Source organism: Lissotriton vulgaris, chromosome 5 (genome assembly GCF_964263255.1).
Source record: "Lissotriton vulgaris chromosome 5, aLisVul1.2, whole genome shotgun sequence".
Taxonomy (NCBI): Eukaryota; Metazoa; Chordata; class Amphibia; order Caudata; family Salamandridae; genus Lissotriton; species Lissotriton vulgaris.
The window spans coordinates 1205093797-1205116560 of NC_141693.1; the positions used below are offsets into that span (position 1 = coordinate 1205093797).

General features: G+C 47.3%; 1 protein-coding gene and 1 pseudogene across 2 annotated transcripts in view; one reads left to right on the forward strand and one right to left on the reverse strand.

Moving 5' to 3' along the window:
• The window catches only part of LHPP (phospholysine phosphohistidine inorganic pyrophosphate phosphatase), a 361561-nt gene that overhangs the window by 116898 nt on the left and 221899 nt on the right, over positions 1–22764 (forward strand). The window lies entirely within an intron of this gene.
• LOC147712275 (uncharacterized) lies at positions 16973–18269 on the reverse strand (annotated as a pseudogene).

The following is a 22764-nucleotide window of genomic DNA, read 5'->3' on the forward strand; positions in this document are numbered from 1 at the left end:
GCGTTCTTCTTCTGGATTCTTGACTTTCCTGACTTTTGTCCTTCCCACCTGAGATGGTCTCCGTCTATACCCATGACCTGGACCCACCATTTTGTCTGACATTTGTTCCCTTCCTTCTTCCATCAGGACTCCTGATGACCCTTGATCGTTTTTCTCTTTTTGCTGGGGGGCTTTAAATATATATGTAAATATGTATTATATAATTATCCAAGCCTAATTGCTGTTAAAATGTAATACTGTGTGAATTTACTATTTGTTTATATAGAACTCTAACCACTAGTATATGTAGTAGACTTTTGTACTTACTACCATTCCTATGTGATTTTAGAGTTTATCTGTTAGTATCTCTTCCTTCAGTAACTTTTAACTTGTACATGTGCAATTTTTTCCTGTTTTTATCTCTTCCTTGAGTGACTTTACACCTTGTACATTTGCAATTTTTTTCTGTTTGCATCTCTTATGTAACTCATGTAATCCAAAGTCCTTATGTAACGCAACTGGTTCTTTTGTAAAGCGCTCTGACACCTTCGGGTAATGTTCGCGCTATATAAAATCGCATAAAATAAATAAGCCCTCTCTCCACCCACCCCTATCCATACCTATAGAAGAGGATCTCGGAACTGATAACAGGGCCAGGACAAGGTCCCTCTCGCCTTGCACCTGAAGGGCATGCTTTATTATCTCCAGAGTCCAGACAGACAGGCTCGAGGCTCCAACATTGCGTTGCTTCATAGCTCGCTCCATATTGTCCGGACCCTACGTGCCCAACCCTGGGTTTGAGGCCCGGGACTCCAGCATTGGGTTTTTTAGAGGGCTATTACGAGGCCAGGGACTCTTTAAAGGCCCGGCCTAAACCTACAGTCTGTCCGAGTCTACCTCCCGCTCTGGGCTCCCTGAAGCAGCCGCCGCCACCGCTACCAATAGACATAATCTATATGACTCAAATGCTTTGGCTGCACTCGCCTCCAAAGATATGTTCAATCACCATATGAGCTCCTCCCGCCCTCGCGCAGGGTGTCGAACAAGGCCCTTCGCTCAGCGACACTTACAAGGCCATCTGTGGCTGTTGATCAGTGAACGTCCAGTAAGTGTATGATCATTCACTACCCGGAGTAAATAATTAATTACCCCAGGAGGAGCATTGCCGTGCGCCTGGAACCCGATGTGCTGGCTTGGGGCTCTGTTACTGCCCTTCAGCCACCAGGAGCCGCGGCGCAGGTGCTCCAACCTCAGGCTCAAAAGCGGCTGTCCTGTTCTGAGGCACTCTTGCATCCTTCTGTCAGCCTCCAGGTGCTCAGGCGTTCTGTCACTGCCCCCAAGTGCTTAGGGGTCTCCCCCTCGGCCCGCGGTGCTCTGGGGTTTGTCCTCACCAGTCAGGCCAACCCAGAGCCGGTCAGAGGCCTGTCCTTGATCCTCAGCCTGTACCTGCCCGTGAGCCCTGGAGTCGGCCTGTCTTGACGTGCTTATTGCTCTGCAGTGTCCCGTCTCGCCCTCCCATAGCAATACCCCACACAGAGGCCTGCTTGTGATCCTGCCTCAGAGATTCTCTGCAGCTGTCTCTGGTCTCAGCTGTGTGGAGTTCAGGCGCCTTCCCTGCCTCTTTTTTTCCTCTGCTGCAAGTGGCTGTGGTTCTGTCCTACGTTGAACTCTTAGTTGTCGTGGGTTCCCCTCCTGGTTCTGCCAAGAGGTGTCTGGTCATTGATGGCTAGTGAAGTCTGAAAATGGTGGGGCGCAAAAACTATTTTTTTTTCTGAGCGAAAGTAATAAAGTGTGTAGAGGTGGTCTCCCCAGAGATTTTTTTTAATGAAGTAAATGGTATTTTTCCCAGCACAATTTCTTTAATATAAGCGCAATGGCTTTTACAGGCATTTTTAGGTCGAGTCTATGTCATCCCGTAGGGATGGTGGGCGAGATTTATAGTAAGGCTTCCGAAAAGTCTCCCCAAACTGCGGATTAGATACAATTCATGTGAGGCAGGCGCGTGCACATCGCCAGCCACATCCCACACCATGCCTCGGCATCAGACTTAAAAGGAAGCCGCTCCCCGCCCCCTCCCCAATCAGACTTCAAAGGAAGCCGCTCCCCCGCCCCTCCGCGCAATGCCGGAGCTTGTTTTTGGAGTGCCCAGGCACATCTGCGTGTGATTGCAGGGAATTAAGCAGCAGCTGCAGGGGTTGATTCAGTACTGGGCTACAGGCAATGCAGAATCTTTGCTTACTTACGAGTCATACAGAGCGCACATGCACCAGATGGTATTCAGGAGCTTTACACAAACGAGCCAATGCAAAATAGTAATGTTTTTGCACACTTGTGTCCCCTTGTTTGTTCTCTCTAGCATCACCCTCATCACACTCTCCTAACGAGTCTTCCTTCTCCCGCATGTGACCCTACTTGCACCCTCTAGGATCCATCTTCATTCTTTTCTGCTTTTCCCTGTTTCCGCCACACACTTCACTCCTTTGTGTCTCCTTTCTGGCCTCTTTCCTACTTAGCTTTTCATCCTTTCTCCTTTAATCCCATTCCCACCTTCTCACAACCCCTTCGAGCACTGTTATCTTAACATTTGTGTTTCTCTCTGTCTTATGATCTCTGCCCTGCCACCATTTACTTCAGACCCTAACACACCCTCACACCTCCTCACCCTCACACACCCTCACCCACCCTCACACACCCTCACTCACCCTCACCCCCTCACCCTCACACACCCTCGCTCACCCCCCTCACCCGCACAACCCTCTCACCCTCACTCACCCTCACACCCTCACCCTCACACACCATCGCACACCCTCACCCACACCACCCTCTCACACCCTCACCCACACACCCTCACATCCCCTCACCCTCCCTCACACCCTCACACCCCTCACCCTCACATCCCCTCACCCTCCCATCCCCTCACCCTCCCTCACACTCTCACCCTCATACCCTCTCACCCTCACACACCCTCACCCTCACACCCCCTCACCCCCCTCTCACCCTCAACCCCCCTCACCCTCACTCACCCTCACTCACCCTCACACACCCTCGCCAACATAGCATAACAAAACATAGCATAGCATAACAAAACACAGCATAGCATAGCATAACAAAACAAGCATTTCCAATGCAATGGTTTCAGCATTGTTAAAGTTAGAGCTATTGGCATTGCTCATGACATTATTTTTATTTATGTTTTTGTTTTTAAAACATAAATAAATGGCATTGTCATTTACAAAGCCAATAGCTTAATGTAAATGTAAATGTAAATGTAGGTGCACTTGTACTTGTAAAGCGCACTGTGACTCCAAGGAGTATCCTGGCGCTGAAGACCGCTGGGGAACCCGTCCTGGTTTTCCCTGAGATGGTCCCTTTCTGGGTATCTCCAAGGTGAAACCAGGCATCCCCGGCGTCTGTGGGGGGCTGTTGTAGAGATAAGGCAAGCTTAGTGCCCAGAGTTGCCGAGTGTGTCCCCTGGTTAGAGTAGGCACCGAGGCGAGAATTATCAAGTCCGTTTGACCCTGGTCCACAACCCTGCCGCGTCGGGATTTGAACCCTGGTCCTGCGCCGTTCTCTGCTTACGGGTCTGCCGCCTCTAACCAGTGAGCCACACCACTCCACTCTCGCAAATGCGAGACCTATTGCATTTGCACCCACACAGAGCCAAAGAAATTCACATAGTCACCCACACAGACACAGAGCCACCCACACACACACACAGAGCCACACGCACCCACACACACAGCCCCCACACACACACACAGAGCCATACACACACAGAGCCCCACACACACACACAGAGCCCCACACACACACACACACACACAGAGCCACACACACAAGGCAAGAAAAACTGCACATAATCAGGGGGGCAGAGGCAAGAAAAGCGGCACAATCAGGGGGGCAGAGGCAAGAAAAACGGCACAATCAGGGGGGCAGAGGCAAGAAAAACGGTACAATCAGGGGGGCAGAAGGCAAGAAAAACAGCACAATCGAGGGCAGAAGGCAAGAAAAACGGCACAATCAGGGGGGCAGAAGGCAAGAAAAACGGCACAATTAGGGGGGCAGAAGGCAAGAAAAACGGCACAATCGGGGGCAGATGGCAAGAAAAGCGGCACAATCAGGGGGGCAGAAGGCAAGAAAAGCGGCACAATCCGGGGGCAGAAGGCAAGAAAAACAGCACAATTAGGGGGGCAGAGGCAAATAAAACGGCACAATCAGGGGGCAGAAGGCAAGAAAAACGGCACAATCAGGGGGCAGAGGCAGGAAAAACGGCACAATCATGGGGGACTTTAACACGGTTTCAAAAGCTTCTTGCTGTATCCGCTCAAATCGAATCTCAAGAGCACAGTTTTTTATTCATAAGTAGAGTTCGTGAAACAAATAGGTCATTGCCACAGTAAAGGTATGTCCATCCCAGGGCGGAAGTGCACAAATGGTGAAGGTTGCTTCTGGAGCCACTCTCGTCCGGCCAGACCAATTCTCCACCGAAAGCGAGTTTTCAAAACAAAGGAAAAGCTTTTATTTACATCTAGCCAAAAATTCACGCCCGCAATCGGATGGGTAAGCAGCCACTCGGTTTGGGAAGCAGTTTTCCTAATCTGTGAAACAGGTCATTTTGCTCAGACAAAAAAATCATGTTTTCAAAATACATTTCTCTGCCTGCCCCCCCCCCCCGCTCTCACCCCCACCCTCCTAGTTAAAGCGCGGATCACATTACTTCTCACCCCCACCCTCCTAGTTAAAACGCGTATCACATTACTTTTCCCCTCCCCCAAGCAGTCCGAAAAGAACCAGTCAAACTGACTTCGGTTTGCGATCCAAAGTAACATTCGCGATAATGTCACTTCCTTTGGACCCCGTTCCAGTTCGTTGCCGCAGAAAGGGCGATTACTATTTCGGTTCAGGGAATGTTGGTGACAACAGCCTGCAATCGAAATACTGGCTTGCCGCTTTCTTTGAGAGAAGATACTGATAAGACCGACAGATGTTCAGCTTTCTAGGAGGCAGGATGTAGGTTTCACAAGAATCACTGATCATCGACCCTCCCACCCGCCCATACTCACTCAAAATCTCAAAGATCTCCAGGGAAACATATATAATTCACTTGTTAAGCCCAAACCTCTGTACATGAATGGATAAAAAACATCACAAGGTAGAGAGAATTAAAAAAAATAACGCTGCAAAAAATAACTGCCCAGCACTGATTTATCTGCAGAAGCGTTTGGAAAGGAAGTGATAAGGCGGAAAGAATAAGTGTTTCTACCATAGTCACTGTCCCGCACGGACTCAAGGGAAGGATACGATAAGGAAAACGGCACAATCAGGGGGGCAGAAGGCAATTAAAAAACGGCTCAATCAGGGGGGCAGAGAGTGAGCACTTACCGGAGGACTCAGCAACTTCTCAGCGCTCCACACCACCACGTTTAAACGCGCCGCCATTTTGCGATTGGGGGGCGTGTTTTTTGGTGAGTGACGGATGACGTCACAGAGCCAAAGAAACAAAAAAACACGCCCCTGAAACGGACAGGGCTTATACTGAGTGACGCCCCTCTGCTCCAAAGGCTGGCCTCCGTTTAGAAAGCCAGCCAATGGAGAAGAGGGGTGGGTTTAAGCCCCCATACTGCAAACATTACATTTCGGCTGCGCAAACACTGCTGCGCAGTGTATTGCAAGGCCGAAACCTAAAAAGCATAGGATAGCAGAACATAGCATAGCAAAACAAAACATAGCATAGCAAAACACAACAAAGCATAGCATAGCATAACAAAACACAACAAAAAATAGCATAGCATAACAAAACACAGCATAGCATAACATAACAAAGCATAGCAAAACATAGCATAGTATAACAAAACATAGCATAGTATAACAAAACACAACATAGCATAGCATAACAAAACACAACATAGCATAACAAAAAAAAGCTTAGCAAAACAAAGCCTAGCATAGCATAACAAAACCTAGCACAACAAAACATAGCATACATAACAAAACATAGCATAGCAAAGCATAGCAAAACATAGTATAGCATAACAAAACACAACACAACATAGCATAGCATAGCAAAACACAACATAGCATAGCATAACAAAACAAAGCTTAGCATAGCATAACAAAGCATAGCATAGCATAACAAAACATAGCATAACAAAGCATAGCAAAACAAAGCATAGCATATTAAAACACAACAAAACATAGCATAGCAAAACAAAGCATAGCATAATAAAACATAACAAAACATAGCATAGCATAACAAAACATAGCATAGTAAAACAGAACACAACAAAACCTAGCATAGCATAACAAAACACAACAAAACATAGCATAGCATAACAAAACAAAGTATAGAATAGCAAAACTAAACATAGCAACAAAACAGCATAACAAAACACAACACATAGCATAACAAAACAGAGCAAAACACAACACAACAAAACATAGCATAGCAAAACAAAACATATAATAGCATAGCAACACATAGCATACCAAGCACAACAAAACATAGCATAACAACAAAACAACATAACAAAACACAGCAACACATAGCATAACAAAACAGAGCAAAACACAACAAAACATAGCATAGCTTAACAAAACATATAATAGCATAGCAAAACATAGCATAGCATACCAAACACAACAAAACATAGCATAGCATAGCATAACAAAACATAGCATAGCAAAACAAAGCATAGCATAATAAAACACAACAAAACATAGCATAACAAAACATAGCATAGCATAACAAACCATAGCATAACAAAACATAGCATAAGAAAACACAGCATAGCATAGCATAACAAATCAAAGCATAGGATCACAAAACATAGCGTAGCATAACAAAACATAGGATAGCAAAACAAAACATAGCATAGTGTACTGGACCAGAAGCAGGAGGTGTAGAAGGAACTGAGTCTGATACTTGTAGCAATGATTTTAAGGAGGGTTTTATTTTCATATAAGCTTTTCTTCTCCTGTTAGAGAGTCTTATCCGAGCAAACTCGTCCTGCTCCGTTCTTACGCCCTTCGGGAATGCTGGGAGTTCCAGGGTTTTTTGGCCACGCAGGGGAGGAGTTTCCGCCAGGACGTTGGTTTCAGCAATGTCCTTCTCAGGCGATTTCCTCAGTGTGTGCCGGGATTGTAAAGAAAAGGAAAAATCAATCAATCACGGGGCTGTCCTGCATAGAACGTTCGGGCCGGGAGTGAGGGAAACCAAGTGCGGAGTTTATGTACAACGGACGGTAATGTGCCTTTCGTGCTCGTGAGGGGAAAGGAACAAGGAGACTGTACACTATATACACTGGCTATCAGTCGACAGGCTGGCCACTCCGACCTACCCAACCCGCCACTCTGCCCCGTACCTTTTGTTAGCCACGCTCCTCCCGCGGGAACGTGGCGGGGCGATTCACCGAGACGTTGCCCTCCTGGCTTCTTCTTCGGCTTCTTCACTACTTTTCGATTCAGCACTTGCTCTCCACTCCGTACCGCCTTCCTTCTCTGGGGAAACGTCGTCCGTTGTCTTCCGGGGTCCTCCTCCTTTTGGCTCCGCGACGCTCCAGATGGGCGGAGTCTCGTCTTCCTCAAAGGTGGATTTAAAGGCGCCTTGTCCTTTTTCGTTCTCGTCTCCCCAATGGTGCTCAGTGTCTGCAAGTGGCCACTCCTCCGGGTCAGGGGAGGTAGGCTGTTGGGTGGGAACAGAAAGGGGCGAATCCCTGCAAACCGTTTCTGCAGTCGCTCGTGCTGCTGACCGTGGGTGTGCCTCTTCGTGGGATCCCTAGCGCTTTCTTCAGGGACGCTTGACACTTCACCTCGCCGGACCCGCTTCGCGGGTCCCGCAGCGCCTGGCCATCTGGGGCTGCTGGTTGTAGTGAATACACGGCTGAGGAGCGGGCAGGCAGAGGAGCCGGCGGGGCTGCGAGCACAGGCAGGGACTCCAGTATCCAGGAGCCCCTGCGCGCCCATTGCTCACACCTGGGCTGCTCTCCCCGCTGGCCACGCCCCCCGCCTTGGAGCTGAAAATCGGGCTGAGACCATCGACCTGTGGAATCCCTGCAAACCGTTTCTGCAGTCGCTCGTGCTGCTGACCGTGGGTGTGCCTCTTCGTGGGATCCCTAGCGCTTTCTTCAGGGACGCTTGACGCTTGGCACTTCACCTCGCCGGACCCGCTTCGCGGGTCCCGCAGCGCCTGGCCATCTGGGGCTGCTGGTTGTAGTGAATACACGGCTGAGGAGCGGGCAGGCAGAGGAGCCGGCGGGGCTGCGAGCACAGGCAGGGACTCCAGTATCCAGGAGCCCCTGCGCGCCCATTGCTCACACCTGGGCTGCTCTCCCCGCTGGCCACACCCCCCTGTCCACTAACCAATGACTGACGCTGATAGGGAATAATACAGACCGAGACACCCGCGTCGCGGGAGCGCGCGGGAGGGCGCCGGGAGAAGCCCGGGACAAGGGCGGGACCGTCTGTGGCCGTCAGGGGCCGAAGGAGGCCGGGCCGGGCCACCCCTCTTACCAGCGTCATACATCATCTATCCCAGTAAGTGACATTGAACTCCAGCTTTGTTTTGAGATCAATATGGCAATGTCTACAATTACAAGCTCAGTAAACAGCCACTTGATAACTCCTCCTGTAGAGTCTGGTCCACTGGCAATTGGACCCTTAGACAAATTCTTTTTTAACCGCTCACTGACAATAGACAAAGAGCTAACCTTGGCAGAGAAGCGCGCAGAGCGTAGATTATCAATTGAAATACTCAAGAATTCCACGGACAAGTTTCCAAATCTAGCTTACCCCACCTTGGTAACCCCCTTATCATCAGTGAACCTTCCAGTTACACACGAACATTTTGAGGCTCAGGCTGAAAAAATAAATAAGTGTGTTGTGACAGATTCAAATAATCCATGTGGTAGTAAATCCCAACCAACACTGCACCCAGACTCTGGTCTCCAGGTTACATTGGCCCATCCCAAAATCGGGTCCAAAAGGAAACGACCAGCTTCTGCAAAAAAATGTAAAAAGGTGGTCAAACCCCCACAAAAACTCAGGAAGCTACACAAACTCGTGAACATTGGAAAGGTTGTTACCGAACAAGTTCAAAGTACAGAAAGTGTAACACCAACTATTCTTGTATCCCTGGACAGCCAAGACATAGCGGACAATTCTTGTACTGTTTCCAATGTATCAAGTAAAGAAAATGCTCTATCACTTGCAAATGTGCTCCCAGAATTGGAAAAATTGTTTAGACTACTACTTACCCCTATTAAGGATAGAATTGCCAAGCTTGCAGATAGGCTAAACCATTTCGAACAGGTAACATTAGACAATTTCTATTCTACAAAATCCCTGATTAAAGCAAATAGGGTGGAAGCGAACATAAACCCTCAGGTCGTTAACAACCCTCTCGTCCAGGACAAGGGAAGAAACCCCCGAAACAGCTCTCCTTTACCTCCCAAACAAAGCAAACCCACAGCCAAAGCTACTGTAAAAACCTTAGATAGAGCTGAGAGAGCGACCGCTGGTTCTGAACCATCTCAGTCGACTATAACACATCTTACACAGCCCACAATACCCCAGACACAAAATCCACCGACCGCTGTGAATGCTGAGGCTACATCGTGTCATCAAGTGGGTAAAGTACCAACATCTGTAAATGTAACTAATAACACACAGATAGCTCCAAACATCCCGGGGGGAGGAAATAGGGCTAACGTATGCCCGTCGGCAGGTAAAACTTTAGTATCGTCCCAAACAAATAACAAACTACAGGCGCAGAAGCCTGCCCCCCAACATGTCCCCCAAGTTCTCAAATCTATCCCACCGCCCTTGGCAAAGCCACCCCATAGAAAACCCCCAATTAATCTCACCCCAGACTCCTTCCCCTACGTGGCAGTTCTTATCAATGTACCTCCTCTACCCCCAGGACAGAGAGAAACATTCCAGATGCTTAAACACAAGACCATGCACTGGTTAAAGGAAAACCGTCCTCTGCCTGGTGATATCGACGGGCTAATAATAGGGGCAAGGAGAATAGATTGGATGGGATACACACCAAAAACCTTGGGGGGGGATTGTATTGTGGTTAATTTCCAAGACCCAAGGGTGGTGGGATGGATAACTAGGCAGGGATGGGGAACAAATAAGGGTGGTATTGGTATTGTGGACCTTACCTTTTTTTACCCCCGACCCACAAGTGTAACGACTAGTCTACTCAATAAACCCTTAATCCCCCCCACTGTATCATGGCCAGTCAATCCTTTACCACCTCCCCCTGTTGGTCATAATCATACCTTACATACATATTACAACCCCCATGTAGGATGGCAGGACCCGGGATGGGGATATTGACATACTAGTATAGATAGCACAGGTGGGATTATAAACGAGCCAAAAGGGTCATGTGATGTTTGTGGTAATACCACTGTAATAAATCTATCGGTCAACAATATCGAGACGGGGGGTTTGGCTGAAGAAGGTGGTTTAAGACTGGGAACCCCAAATACAAATGTCATGATAACATACCCAGCAACAGATGACTTGATTGTCGATCCAATAGATGACTTAGAAAGGCTGACTAGTCCTATGGAAAGCCCAATGTCAGCCCAAATATTCCAATTCACTAAAGCTCGAGACGGGACAAATGCCGACATTGGTACACTTTTATCTTGGAATGTCGCCGGGTTGGCTAGCAAGTTGGATTCCCAATCCTGGGTGAATTTTATAAGTGGTTTTGACATTTGTTGTTTCCAAGAAACCTGGGCTTGTGATCCCCTCTTTTGCCTAGGTTACCTGAATTACTGTATACCAGCTTCAAAAGGGGGAAGAGGGCGGCCCAAGGGAGGCCTCACTGTTTGGGTTAGACAGGATCTGCACATCAACATCAAAATGCTGGACCTGGGAAATATTGATCTGCAAGCATTAAGAATCTCTGTAGCTAAGGGCCAACCAATAGATTTATACAATGTCTATGTGAGAGGTAATAATGTAACCAATTTACCCACTATTGAGCTGTTGTCTGCTGCCATAGAGGCCAATTCCCAGGAAAGTATAATGATAATTGTTGGGGACCTAAACAGGACTTTTGAACCTTTGGACTGTACAAATGACCTCCTGGAGAGTGAAGATAACAATCTCTGGGGAGTACCATCTCTATGCTTAAAACCTGTGAAACGATGGACAAAAGAGATCTTATTACTAAATGGAATTTGTATGGAACATGGTTTAAGAGCACTGAATGGGAGGACACCTGGGGATAAGGAGGGCAGCTACACTTTCGACAATGGTATCAATAGAAGCCGAATTGACTACATATTGTGTAGTCTCCAGCTGTGGAACGGGGTTGTTGATATGGCTGTTAGGCCCCGGGTTGAAAGTGACCACAACCCCCTATGTGTGACCCATAGGTGGTGGAATACTGGTTCAGGAAACCCTATAGAGACACACGATGAAACCCCTGTTATGAGTAACGATGAGCGCAGGTTAAAATGGCCCAAGGTACTGGCAAATGAGGCCACTATGATTTATATCAATAACGAGGTTGATAGTGCAATTTCCGCGATTGAAGCAGCGGTTCCAGTGGTTCCAGGGGACAGTGGCATCACTGAAATCCACAATAAGTTATTCTCCCTTCTAAGACCATGTTTTTTTATTAAAAAAAGGAAAGGGAAGAAAACTAAGGAAGTGGGCAGGTGGTTTGACAATCACTGTAGAACAGCACGACTAGACCTGGGACAAGCCATATGGAATAGGGACCGCGCTGCAGTGATAAAGAATAGGAAACTGTACAAATTAGCCATCTATCGTGCCAAAAAGAAATGGGACGAAGACCACTGGGCCGAATTAAAAGAGGCCTCTGATAACAAAGACTCAATGTTATTCTGGAAAATTATCAAGTGGGGTAGTGGAGCGGGTCCTGCGAAGCCTGATAATAATGTACCAGAGGAAGCTTGGGTCGATTATTTTGGACCACAGTATGCGGAAAGTAACCATCCCGTGGCAGCTGACAGTATAATACCGGTTTATGCAACCGATGATCTATTCTCCCTCAGAGAAGCGGAAATTGCCATTGGTTCCGCGAAATGTGGGAGGGCGCCAGGCCCAGATGGTATTCCCCCTGATATTTTCAAACACGACGTAACTAGATGGGCGAGATATACCCTCCTTGTAGCAAATGCCCTAGCGAAGGGGGCATTGGTCCCAGACATTTGGAAGGGTGCAACCATTATCCCCATCCACAAGAAGGGTGATCGTTCATTGCCTGCTAATTATAGGCCTATAAGTTTAATAGCCACCATACAGAAAGTAGTTGGGAGAATGGTAACAAACCAGCTAATGGACTGGGTAGAAGACAACAACGCCCTCTCCCCATACCAAGCGGGATTTAGGCGAGCAACCAGTACCATTGATCAGGTCTTCCGCTTCACCATATTGCGGTGGAAGACCGTTGTACTGGGAAGGGGCTGCCTGTATGTCGCGTTTGTCGACCTGCGGGCGGCGTTCGACCTAGTCCCCCGGTACAAGCTATGGTCGGTTCTTCAAAAGCTGGGGATTCCTGCAGATCTGCTAACATTAATCATGCGACTGCACGAATCCAACTTCGCTAGAGTCCAGTGGGGTGGAAGCGGGGATACAACAGCGGATTTCCCTGTAGAAAGGGGTGTTCGACAAGGCTGTTCCATGGCCCCTCTACTTTTCTCGTTATTTATTAACGGGATCGTCGAGAGAATGTTGAAGGCTAGTGTAGATGCCCCATCGTTAGCGGACACCAGGGTTCCGATCCTGATGTTCGCGGACGACACTCTTATCCTGTCTAAGACCCCCATGGGGCTGCAACGTGCATTAAGCATTTTCGATGCTTTTTGCATGGAGCATGGGCTAGAGGTAAATGTGGGAAAAACAAAACTAATGGCCTTTTCCACAGGACGCAGGAGTTATCCCAGGATAACCTTAAATAACAGTAGGCTAGACATTGTTACTGAATTTACTTATTTGGGAGTACAGATCGCAGAGGGCATTGGCTGGACGCATCATGTGGATAAAGTAGTCTTAAAGCACCAGCAGCTTTCAGGTGCTCTAAGGGGGGAACACCGCAAATCTAAAACAAAACCTATAAAACCCGCAATAACAGTGTATGATGCGAAGGTTTTGGGTGCCACTCTATATGGTGCGGAGCTATGGGCTTGGGATAGTCTAGTGGCTCTTCAGACTTCCGAGAACAAGTTCATGCGAGGGATAACAGGACTCCCACAGAGCACCCCCCTAATCCCACTGTTTTTGGAGCTAGGTAGACGTACCATTGTAGACAGAGCTCGATTGCGCCCAGTCCTTTACTGGAGACGCCTCTGGACGACTCCAGAAATAAGACAATATGCAGAGGGCTTTCTATGGATAATCAAGGAAGATATCTTCCATAAGATAAAATGGTTAAAACACCTGAAGACCATGCTAGTAAACATAGGGTTTTCAAATCTTTGGAACAACCCCGAGGGAGAAATCTTCCCTAGTAAAGAAGCCCTCAAAGAACAATACTGGGATTGGGTGGGTGGTAAGATGCTGAAAGACACCAGGGTTGACTCTGTCTGGTCGCTTCCTGGAGACAAAAATCCTCCCTGTCCTAGAAAATTACTGGGATAACATCACGGTACCTATGGACAGGAAACTTGTCTTTCAGTTAAGATCAGGTTCTATCCCCCTTAAGAAACTGACATCTGGCTGGCATAGACCCACCAACAACTTATGTCCAGCATGCAAAAATGCCGAGGAGAGCATAGGTCATTTCCTCTTCGTATGCCAAGCTTACGCAAATCCGAGGAGAAAATGGCTCTCGCCGGTATGTAAAAACCTGGGGACACGAGACAGTGTAGTGGCTTTAAGAATCCTACGTACAACAAACCAGGATTCGATAGTCATAGGGGTAGCCAAATACCTGGGTTGGGCTTGGGCGATTAGACGACGGTCCTTGGGGGGTAGCAGGTAATCAGGTATTCCTTTTAACAATGTTTTATGCAATATTATTGGTATAAATGGTTCTTATGAGTAAATGTAGTATGAGCTGACTCTATGTTTAATGAATTTTTATTCTGTAACTATGTATTTTTGTGTAACTGTCTTGGTTTTATGTGCTTTTATGAGAATTGTCTCGAATAAAGCTTATACAAACAAAAAAAAAGAAAGGGGCGACAAGGGAACAGCTGACCACCAGTCTCGTGAAGTATCAAGTTCCTCACCGTATTCCTCACAGTGGCGTCCCGCCCCGTCACATACCTCCCCCCCTGGATTCTCCCGATCGGGGAGAGGAAAGACCCTTGAGAGATAGTCCGCATTCCCGTTTTCCGTGCCCTTTTTATGTTGCACAGAAAAGGAGTAGGGCTGGGGGGATAGGAACCACCTGAGTACTCGTGTATTTAATGTTCGGTTCTGGTACATCCACTTTAATGGAGCATGATCAGTTTGTAGGATGAATGCCTTCCCTTCCAAATAATACTGTAATTTATCAATGGCCCACTTGATGGCAAGGCATTCACGTTCCACAGTGGAATATCTACTCTCTTTGGGGAACAACTTATGGCTGGTATGTAGAATGGGATGCTCTACACCATCGTCGCCCACCTGTGACAGCACGGCTCCTATACCTACGTCTGAAGCGTCAGTAGCAAGAATGAAGGTTTTAGCGAAATTGGGAGATTCCAGGACTGGGGCGGTTGTTATGATGTGTTTCAACCCTTCAAAGGCATCTTGGGCTTCCCGAGAGGGGTTCTCTATCTCTTTAGGTCTGACATCTTTCCGTAGGAGGTCCGTGAGGGGAGGGGCGACCTCAGCAAATTTAGGAATGAACCGCCTGTAATAGCCTATCAGCCCCAGGAAAGTTCTTAGTTCTCTTTTGTTGCTCGGAAAACATGTGTTCCTAATGGCTTTCACTTTCTCCGCTTGTGGTGCAATGGTACCCTCCCCAGGACATACCCCAAGTAGTTGACCCTGGTGAAGGCTGCATGGGATTTCTTTGAGTTGACATGAAACCCTGCTTGTTGTATTGCTGACAGGATGATGCGTAGGTGCCTCAAGTGCTCCTCCCACGTTTTGCTGTAAATCACGATGTCGTCCAAGTAGGCCGAACTAAACGAGGGATAGGGCCTCAACACATGATTCATAAGGCGCTGAAAGGTGACAGGTGCCCCGTGTAATTCAAAAGGAAGAACCGTGAACTCGTAAAGTCCGTCATCGGTGACAAAGGCGGTCTTCTTTCGGTCTTCTTAACGGAGGGGCACCTGCCAATACCCTTTTGTGAGATCAAGGGTAGTGAGGAAGACAGCGTCCCCTAGTTTCTCCACTAACTCGTCGACACGGTGTATGGGGTACGCATCAAAGGTAGAGATGGCATTAAGGGCTCTAAAATCCATACAAAACCTCTTGGATCCGTCGGGTTTAGGGACCATCACAATCTGGGAGCCCCAACTACTTCTGGATGGCCGGATCACGCCCAGTTTTAACATATCCAGGACCTCCTTTCTTACAGCTTCTCGTCTGGACGCAGGGATTCTGTACGGCAGTTGCTTCACTATCTTTCCTGGGGTCGTTTCTATACTATGTTCCACCAAGGTGGTCTTCCCTGGGAAGTCAGAAAAGATGTTGGAAAAGGCATGTATGACGTCATGTAGCTCCTTCTTCATCTGGTCAGTAAGTTCTTGGTTTATGACGAGGTGTTCTATCGTTGACACTGTTTTTGGCATCGTAGGGACCACCAGGTGGGTACCGCGCGGAACCGGACCAATCCACTTCTTCGATAAGTTGATGTGGTAGCTTTGGGTTTTGGATGGGGAAAGCCGTGGTCTGTACGTGGTGTTCCCTATAGTCTCAATCACCTCGTAGGGTCCCACCCATTCGTTTTTGTTGGAAATAGACGGTAGGAGCACCAGTGCCCATTCCCCAATTTTGAGTTTTCTCAGTTTGGTTCCTTGGTCATAATACTTTTTTTGTTTTCGTCTTTGTTGTTCCAAGTTGGTGTATGCAAGGTTTCGCAGCTTTCCCAGTTTCGATCTTAACTGCAGCGTATACTCCAGAAGGGACTTCTGTTCTTGTGCCTCTTGGGTTTCCCAGGCGTCTTTCGTCATCTACAACAACGACCTCGGGACACGGCCGTACAAGAGTTCAAAAGCCGAGCAACCAAGACTAATTTGTTTTTGAGCCCTGAGTACGTATAATGCCAGCGGCAGCAATCGGTCCTAAGCAGGCTCTTCTGAAGACAGCATCTTCTTTAGTGTGGATTTTAACGTCTGGTTGTACCTCTCGACGAGACCATCGGTCTGCGGATGGTAGACCGATGTCTTCAGGTGTCGAATGTTCAGGGACTTGCAGACCTCCCTCATCATGCGTGACGTAAAGGGAGTCCCCTGGTTGGTTAAGACCTCTTTAGGAAACCCCACACGGGCGAACAATTCCACGAACTTCTCAGCGACTTTTGCGGTGGTGGGAGCCCTTAAGGGAAATGCCTCTATGAATCTCGTTGCGTAGTCTACAATGACGAGAGCGTAGTGATGTCCCTTAGATGACTTTGGTAGGGGTCCAATTAAATTCATCCCTACCCGCTCGAAGGGTACACCGATAATGGGCATTGGGTGTAATGGCGCAGCCGGGGGTCTGTGTGTGTTCTTTCGTTGGCAGATTTCGCACTTCTTACAGAACTCCTGCACATCCCTGTAGATGCCTGGCCAATAAAAATGCTGCATAATGCTCTCAGTGGTTTTTTCTTTGCCTGCATGTCCGGCTGTCAGATGAGCATGAGCAAAGAACAGGACTTGCTCACGGAAGGATAAGGGCACCAGGAGCTGAAGGCCTTTTCCAGCTTCCGCCTCCCTATATAGAAGATCCCTTTGTATGACGAATCTGGGAAAGGTTGGATTCGGAGTGTCTTGTGCAGCATGAGCGGATTCCCAGGCATTATATAGAGTTCTGTCCTCTACTTGGGCGAATCTAAAGCTGCGATCCAATATCCACGGTTCAGGGGTTATGAGTGCCGACTTAGGAGCCTCAACAGTCGGGGGTGTTCAAATAAGGTCTTCTGGAACAGGGCAAGGAACTCGGGGTTGTCTACACCTAGAATCATGTCCTCTGGAAGGGACTCCACTACTCCTACTTTTACGATACATACTGGTTTGTCTTTTGGGCGTATAGTCACGTGGGCTAGGGGATAGGGTTTGACGTCCCCATGGACACATGGGATATGAACCAGGGTATCGGGAATATACTGACTGGGATGGACAAGACGTTCTTGGACCACGGACTGCCTGCACCCTGAATCTAGAAGGGCTTTTACTACATGGTCATTTACCCTCATACTCACGTAGAATGAGGTCCCCATCTCTGCGGAGTACAGAACCGTTTTAGGTAAATAGCCCACTTCCATAGGCTCTTCGGCTGGATGTTTTCTAGGACATAAGCGGGCGATGTGGCCCCACTCGCCACACTCGAAACATTGGGGCCCACGTAACATAGGGGGTTCCATCCTACATGGTCTGGGCCTTAACTGTTCCATGATCGGTCTCGTTTTCTTCTCAGGTTTGGCTGGTGGCGTGCTTTTGGTATGTCTCTCTTGTTCCCAACCTGAGCCACGAGGTTGGGCACGGGCATAGTTGGCTGCCATTTCGATGGCCTGTTCTACCGTGAGACCTGAGTGTTGTCCCAGCCATCTTTGAGACCCGTACGGAAGGGCCTCCATGAACTGCTCCAGGTAGATTTTGGCCAGGACGTCTTTTTTGGTGCTGGACTCGGGCTTCAGCCACTTGTCGGCCATCATTTTGAGTCTGAAGAAAAGGGTTTTCGGATTCTCACCTGGTGACCCCTTTTCTTTTCTGAACCGTACTCTGTACGCTTCGGGGTCTAACCCCAAGTGATCCAGTATCACATTCTTGATAAGGTGGTATGGGGCATTGCCGATAGGATTAGCCACCTGATATGCAAACTGCGCCTCTCCAGTCAACAAGGGGGCTAGAAAAAAGGGCCACTTCTCCTCCGGCCATCCCAGCGCTCTAGCTGCCCGTTCAAAGTTTATGAGGAATGCGTCGGGGTCTTCCCCCTGTACGTACTTCTGCAGGGCAATCCCCGAGGGGTTGGGAACATGTATCCTACTCTCTACAGGAACAGAGCCGGATGGAGACGTCATGTTTTTCTGTAATGCTTTACAGCTGGGCAGTGATGGTGTTTTTAAATAAGTCCCGATCTGCTTGCGCCGAGGAGAGCTGACACTCCACCGCCCATTCCAATTTCTCCTGCCCCTTTACGAGATGTTGTATGAGGGCGTCCATCTCGGGATCACAGACGGACTGATATGTTAATCCCACTTCTGACACCAATTGTACCGGACCAGGAGCAGGAGGTGTAGAAGGAACTGAGTCTGATACTTGTAGCAATGATTTTAAGGAGGGTTTTATTTTCATGTAAGCTTTTCTTCTCCTGTTAGAGAGTCTTATCCGAGCAAACTTGTCCGGCTCCGTTCTTACTCCCTTCAGGAATGTTGGGAGTTCCAGGGTGTTTTGGCCACGCAGGGGAGGAGTTTCCGCCAGGCCGGTGGTTTCAGCAATGTCCTTCTCAGGCGGGTTCCTCAGTGTGTGCCGGGACAGTAAAGAAAAGGAAAAAGAAATCAGTCACAGGGCTGTCCTGCATAGAACGTTCGGGGCCGGGAGTGAGGGAAACCAAGTGCGGAGTGTAAGTACAACGGACGGTAATGTGCCTTTCGTGCTCGTGAGGGGAAAGGAACAAGGAGACTGTACACTATATACACTGGCTATCAGTCGACAGGCTGGCCACTCCGACCTACCCAACCCGCCACTCTGCCCCGTACCTTTGTTAGCCACGCTCCTCCCGCGGGAACGTGGCGGGGCGATTCTCCGAGACGTTGGCCTCCTGGCTTGATGTCCGCAGCTGAGCTCGTCGGGGCTTCTCCTTCGTCTTCTTCACTACTTTTCGATTCAGCACTCGCTCTCCACTCCGTAGCGCTTTCCTTCTCCGGGGAAACTCCGTCCGTTGTCTTCCGGGGTCCTCCTCCTTTTGGCTCCGTGACGCTCCAGATGGCCTGAGTCTCGTCTTCCTCAAAGGTGGATTTAAAGGCGCCTTGTCCTTTTTCGTTCTTGTCTCCCCAACGGTGCTCAGTGTCTGCAAGTGGCCACTCCTCCGGGTAAGGGGAGGTAGGCTGTTGGGTGGGAACAGAAAGGGGCGACAAGGGAACAGCTGACCACCAGTCTCGTGAAGTATCAAGTTCCTCACCGTATTCCTCACAGTGGCGTCCCGCCCCGTCACACATAGCATACAGCATCACTCAGCACCACCACAGCATCACTCAGGGGCACCACTACATCAGTATGCGCTACCACAGCATAACTGAACACCACAGCATCACTTGTTCGCCATCACCACCACAGCATCAATCTGTGCAAACATTCAACAACAACTGGTTCAAATATGTTCTCTCGATGTTTCAAGCTTTATTACAAATGTAACAAAAAGATGGTAATATTTTACTTCTGTTCTTGGATTTTCGTCACAATAAAATACACTGAACATAATCTTCACAAAAGTTATTTACAAAAGTTTAAGCTATTGCCATTATAAATTACAATAACTTTTATTTAAGTAGTAAATATAAAAAAAATTAAAAGCCATTGTTATTTGTAATATCAATACATGTAAGTCACGTAAATACAACACATATTGCCTTACAAATGCTATTGGTGTCACATTTGCGAAAGTTATAACTATTGGCATTGTAAATGACAAAGCTATTAATTTTGCTATTTTCAAAAACAAAACATAAATAAAAAAATGTGTCATTTACAATACCAATAGCTCAAACTTTCCTAATGCAAGACCTATTGCATTGCAAATGCTTGTTAAAGGTTTGCCGAACAAACCTGACTGCTCCAGACCTACAGGCACCAGGTGAGAGACCTTACCTGCATGTAGAAAAAGTGAGACTTGGTGTCTGCTGCAGCTTCATTGAAACAGCATATATCAGGGTTACCAAATGGCCAAAGGTCCACCTATAAATTTTTAGGTTTATTAACATTTAATGGGAACACGTTAACTACCACAGGAGGTCAACCCTAATATATAACTGTTTTGCAGGAAGCAGAAACAAGTTATTTAGAAAACGTCAAATAAAAACAAAAGTGGAAAATTAAGGAATGTCTAAGAATTAAAAACATCAGCGCCACTGTAAATTAAGTAGGGAGAAAGTTTGAAAACCAGCCAAAGGCACGCAACCCCTTTTCAGAGGAAAGTTGAAATGCATAATTTTGGCTTTTTGGGTGTTGTTGAAACCTGTAACCATAGGGTGGCTTAACTTAAGTTATTCATTTCTTCCTTATTCGCATCGCTAAAGGTGCTTTCAGCAGCACATCTTTGGTGATTTGTCTGCCTCCTCGAGTCATTTTAGTATTGACAAATGCAACTCTACTGGTATGTGCTGATCACCATGTGGAAGCAGAAGCATACATCTTTAACGTTTAAAAAGGGACGATAGGAGTGCTATACCGAAACAGGTACATAAGGGCAACACAAAAGAGAATAAAAGCAGTAAAAGGGGATTATTCTGATCTAAGACTGGGTCGCTATTCATGTGACTGGCTCCCAAAAGTTTCATGTTTAAGCTGAATGGCAAGGCGCTATCTGCCCTACCAGGGAGTGAGCGGATGAAGACTTGGGACAAATACAAAAGTGTACTGCAGTATCAATCGATCAATCAATCAGAGAATTGTGAAGTTCGCGACTCACCCGTCAGGGTCTCAAGGTGCGGGGGGCGGGGAGGGTGAAGAACCGGGTCAGCCGAAGAGCAAGGTCTTGAGACTCTTCCTGAAGGTGTGCAGAGAGTAGGGGAGCGTGTGATGTTGACCGGGAGCTCGTTACAGGCCTTAGCCACGACGCAGGAGAAGGCTCTTCCACCCGCTCTGGTTCTGCGGATGCGCAGGGTCTCTGCTAGGGCGAGGTCGGCGTAGCTAAGGTTTCTTTTGGGTACGTGGAAGGAGACTTTCATTGAGGTATTTGGGTTTGGTGTTGTGGAGAGAATTGTAGGCGTGAGTGAGAAGCTTGAAAGTTACTCTCTTCTCGACGGGGAGCCAGTGGAGGTCTTGCAGGTGTTGGGTGATAGGCTCATGTTGTGGGATGCCGAGGACGAGTCTGGCTGCGGTGTTCTGGATGGTCTGGAGTTTGCGTAGCACGGATTTGTTGATTCCAGTGTAGAAGGCATTTCCGTAGTCCAGTCTGCTTGTTATGAGTGCGTGGGTGATGGTCTTTCTGGCTTCGGGGGAGGGGGGGATCCACTTGAAGGTCTTGCGAAGGAAGCGGAGGGTGTTGAAGCAAGTGGAGGAGACGGTGTTGATCTGGCAGGCCACATAATAAGTATCAAGGTCACAAAGTATGGTGTGTTTCTAAAATACTAGCACGTTTGGGGAAGGTGCAGTCTACTGTGATGACAAATCGACATATATTTAAGGTGGTGTGCGATACATAAATCATTAATATAAATAACATGTAAGAAAGTCTCTACATGCCGCTCTTGCCTTTCTATTACTTTGTCTGCCTCCTTTCTCTTTGGTATTTTTTACCTGTCTTGTCAGTGGGCAGCCTCGTGCTCGAAAGGCCTGTTCACAAACCGTGCAGGAACTGTATTTGAATGTTTATTGTTTAGTTAATTGAAACCTTAACAATTTATCACATGAATAAAAGTCTTCAATAGCATTTCGTCTTTTTAAACCTAAAAGTATTTCATACTCAATTAATATTTTAGTGGGATGAGTGATATACAATTATCACTTACTAGGTCTCAAGACATCTTCATTCTGCAGCTCAATTAAGACTAGCTTTTCTAACCTAGTATTAAGGTTACTGGCGTTCTCCACTTAAATATCATGAGTAATAATGGTTTTTTTAACATATCCTAGATTTCTCAGCCTGCTTTATAGCTAGAGTTTCTGTTTTCAGTGCAAGAACATGACAGTAAAAAATGTTATCTGTTGGCATTTCATTTGGGGATCAGACGGGTCCAGCCCTGCTATTATGGCCGCTCTGCATGTCCTTATTCCTCGGTTATTATACGCTTTTCTTAGTAAAGTGACTTGTGCTGTGCAAAGTTTGGGACATGTGCAAATTAGGTGAATAAGGTCCTCTTTGTTACTGTCGCAGAGTAGGCATTGTGTCGGTCCTTTATGGACCAAAGCTGGCTGGTCTGCGATCAATGGTACTCTTCCAAGGAGGAGAGCCATCAGTTGTCTTTTCCGGTATGCCAAAAATGCAATACTTGGATAAGGTGCTAGTGCAAGGATCTTATAGTTTTTAATCACCATTCAAGCATGCATTCTCTCACTGAAGGTGTATTTATCGATTAGCAAAGAGTGAAGTTTTGCATTTTTTTAAATTACTTGTTTGAATGTTAAATAAGTCAGAGTCTTGTTCCAGAGCTCACCAGTGCAAGTTGTTGTTAGTGCTTTTTGGACGTATTGGTGGTATGATGATTTTTTGTTGTTGTCTAATTCCGCCCAGAGCGCTTTATTCAGAGTAGAATCCGTTATATTCTGTTTCAGGCGGTACCAAAGCTTGATAGTTGCGTACATCCCCCCTATTGTTTCATTTATTAGGCCAAACTTGAGTCGCACTTGTGCTGGGGAAGTGGACTGGTGTATCTGAAAGAATTTTTTTATATGTTGAGACTTGTATTTTGTTTAGTAGGTCAGAGTCTTTATCATGTAGAGTGATACTGCCGTATGTTATAGTTGGAAGCAATTTGGCTGATATCACCGCAAGCAAAGG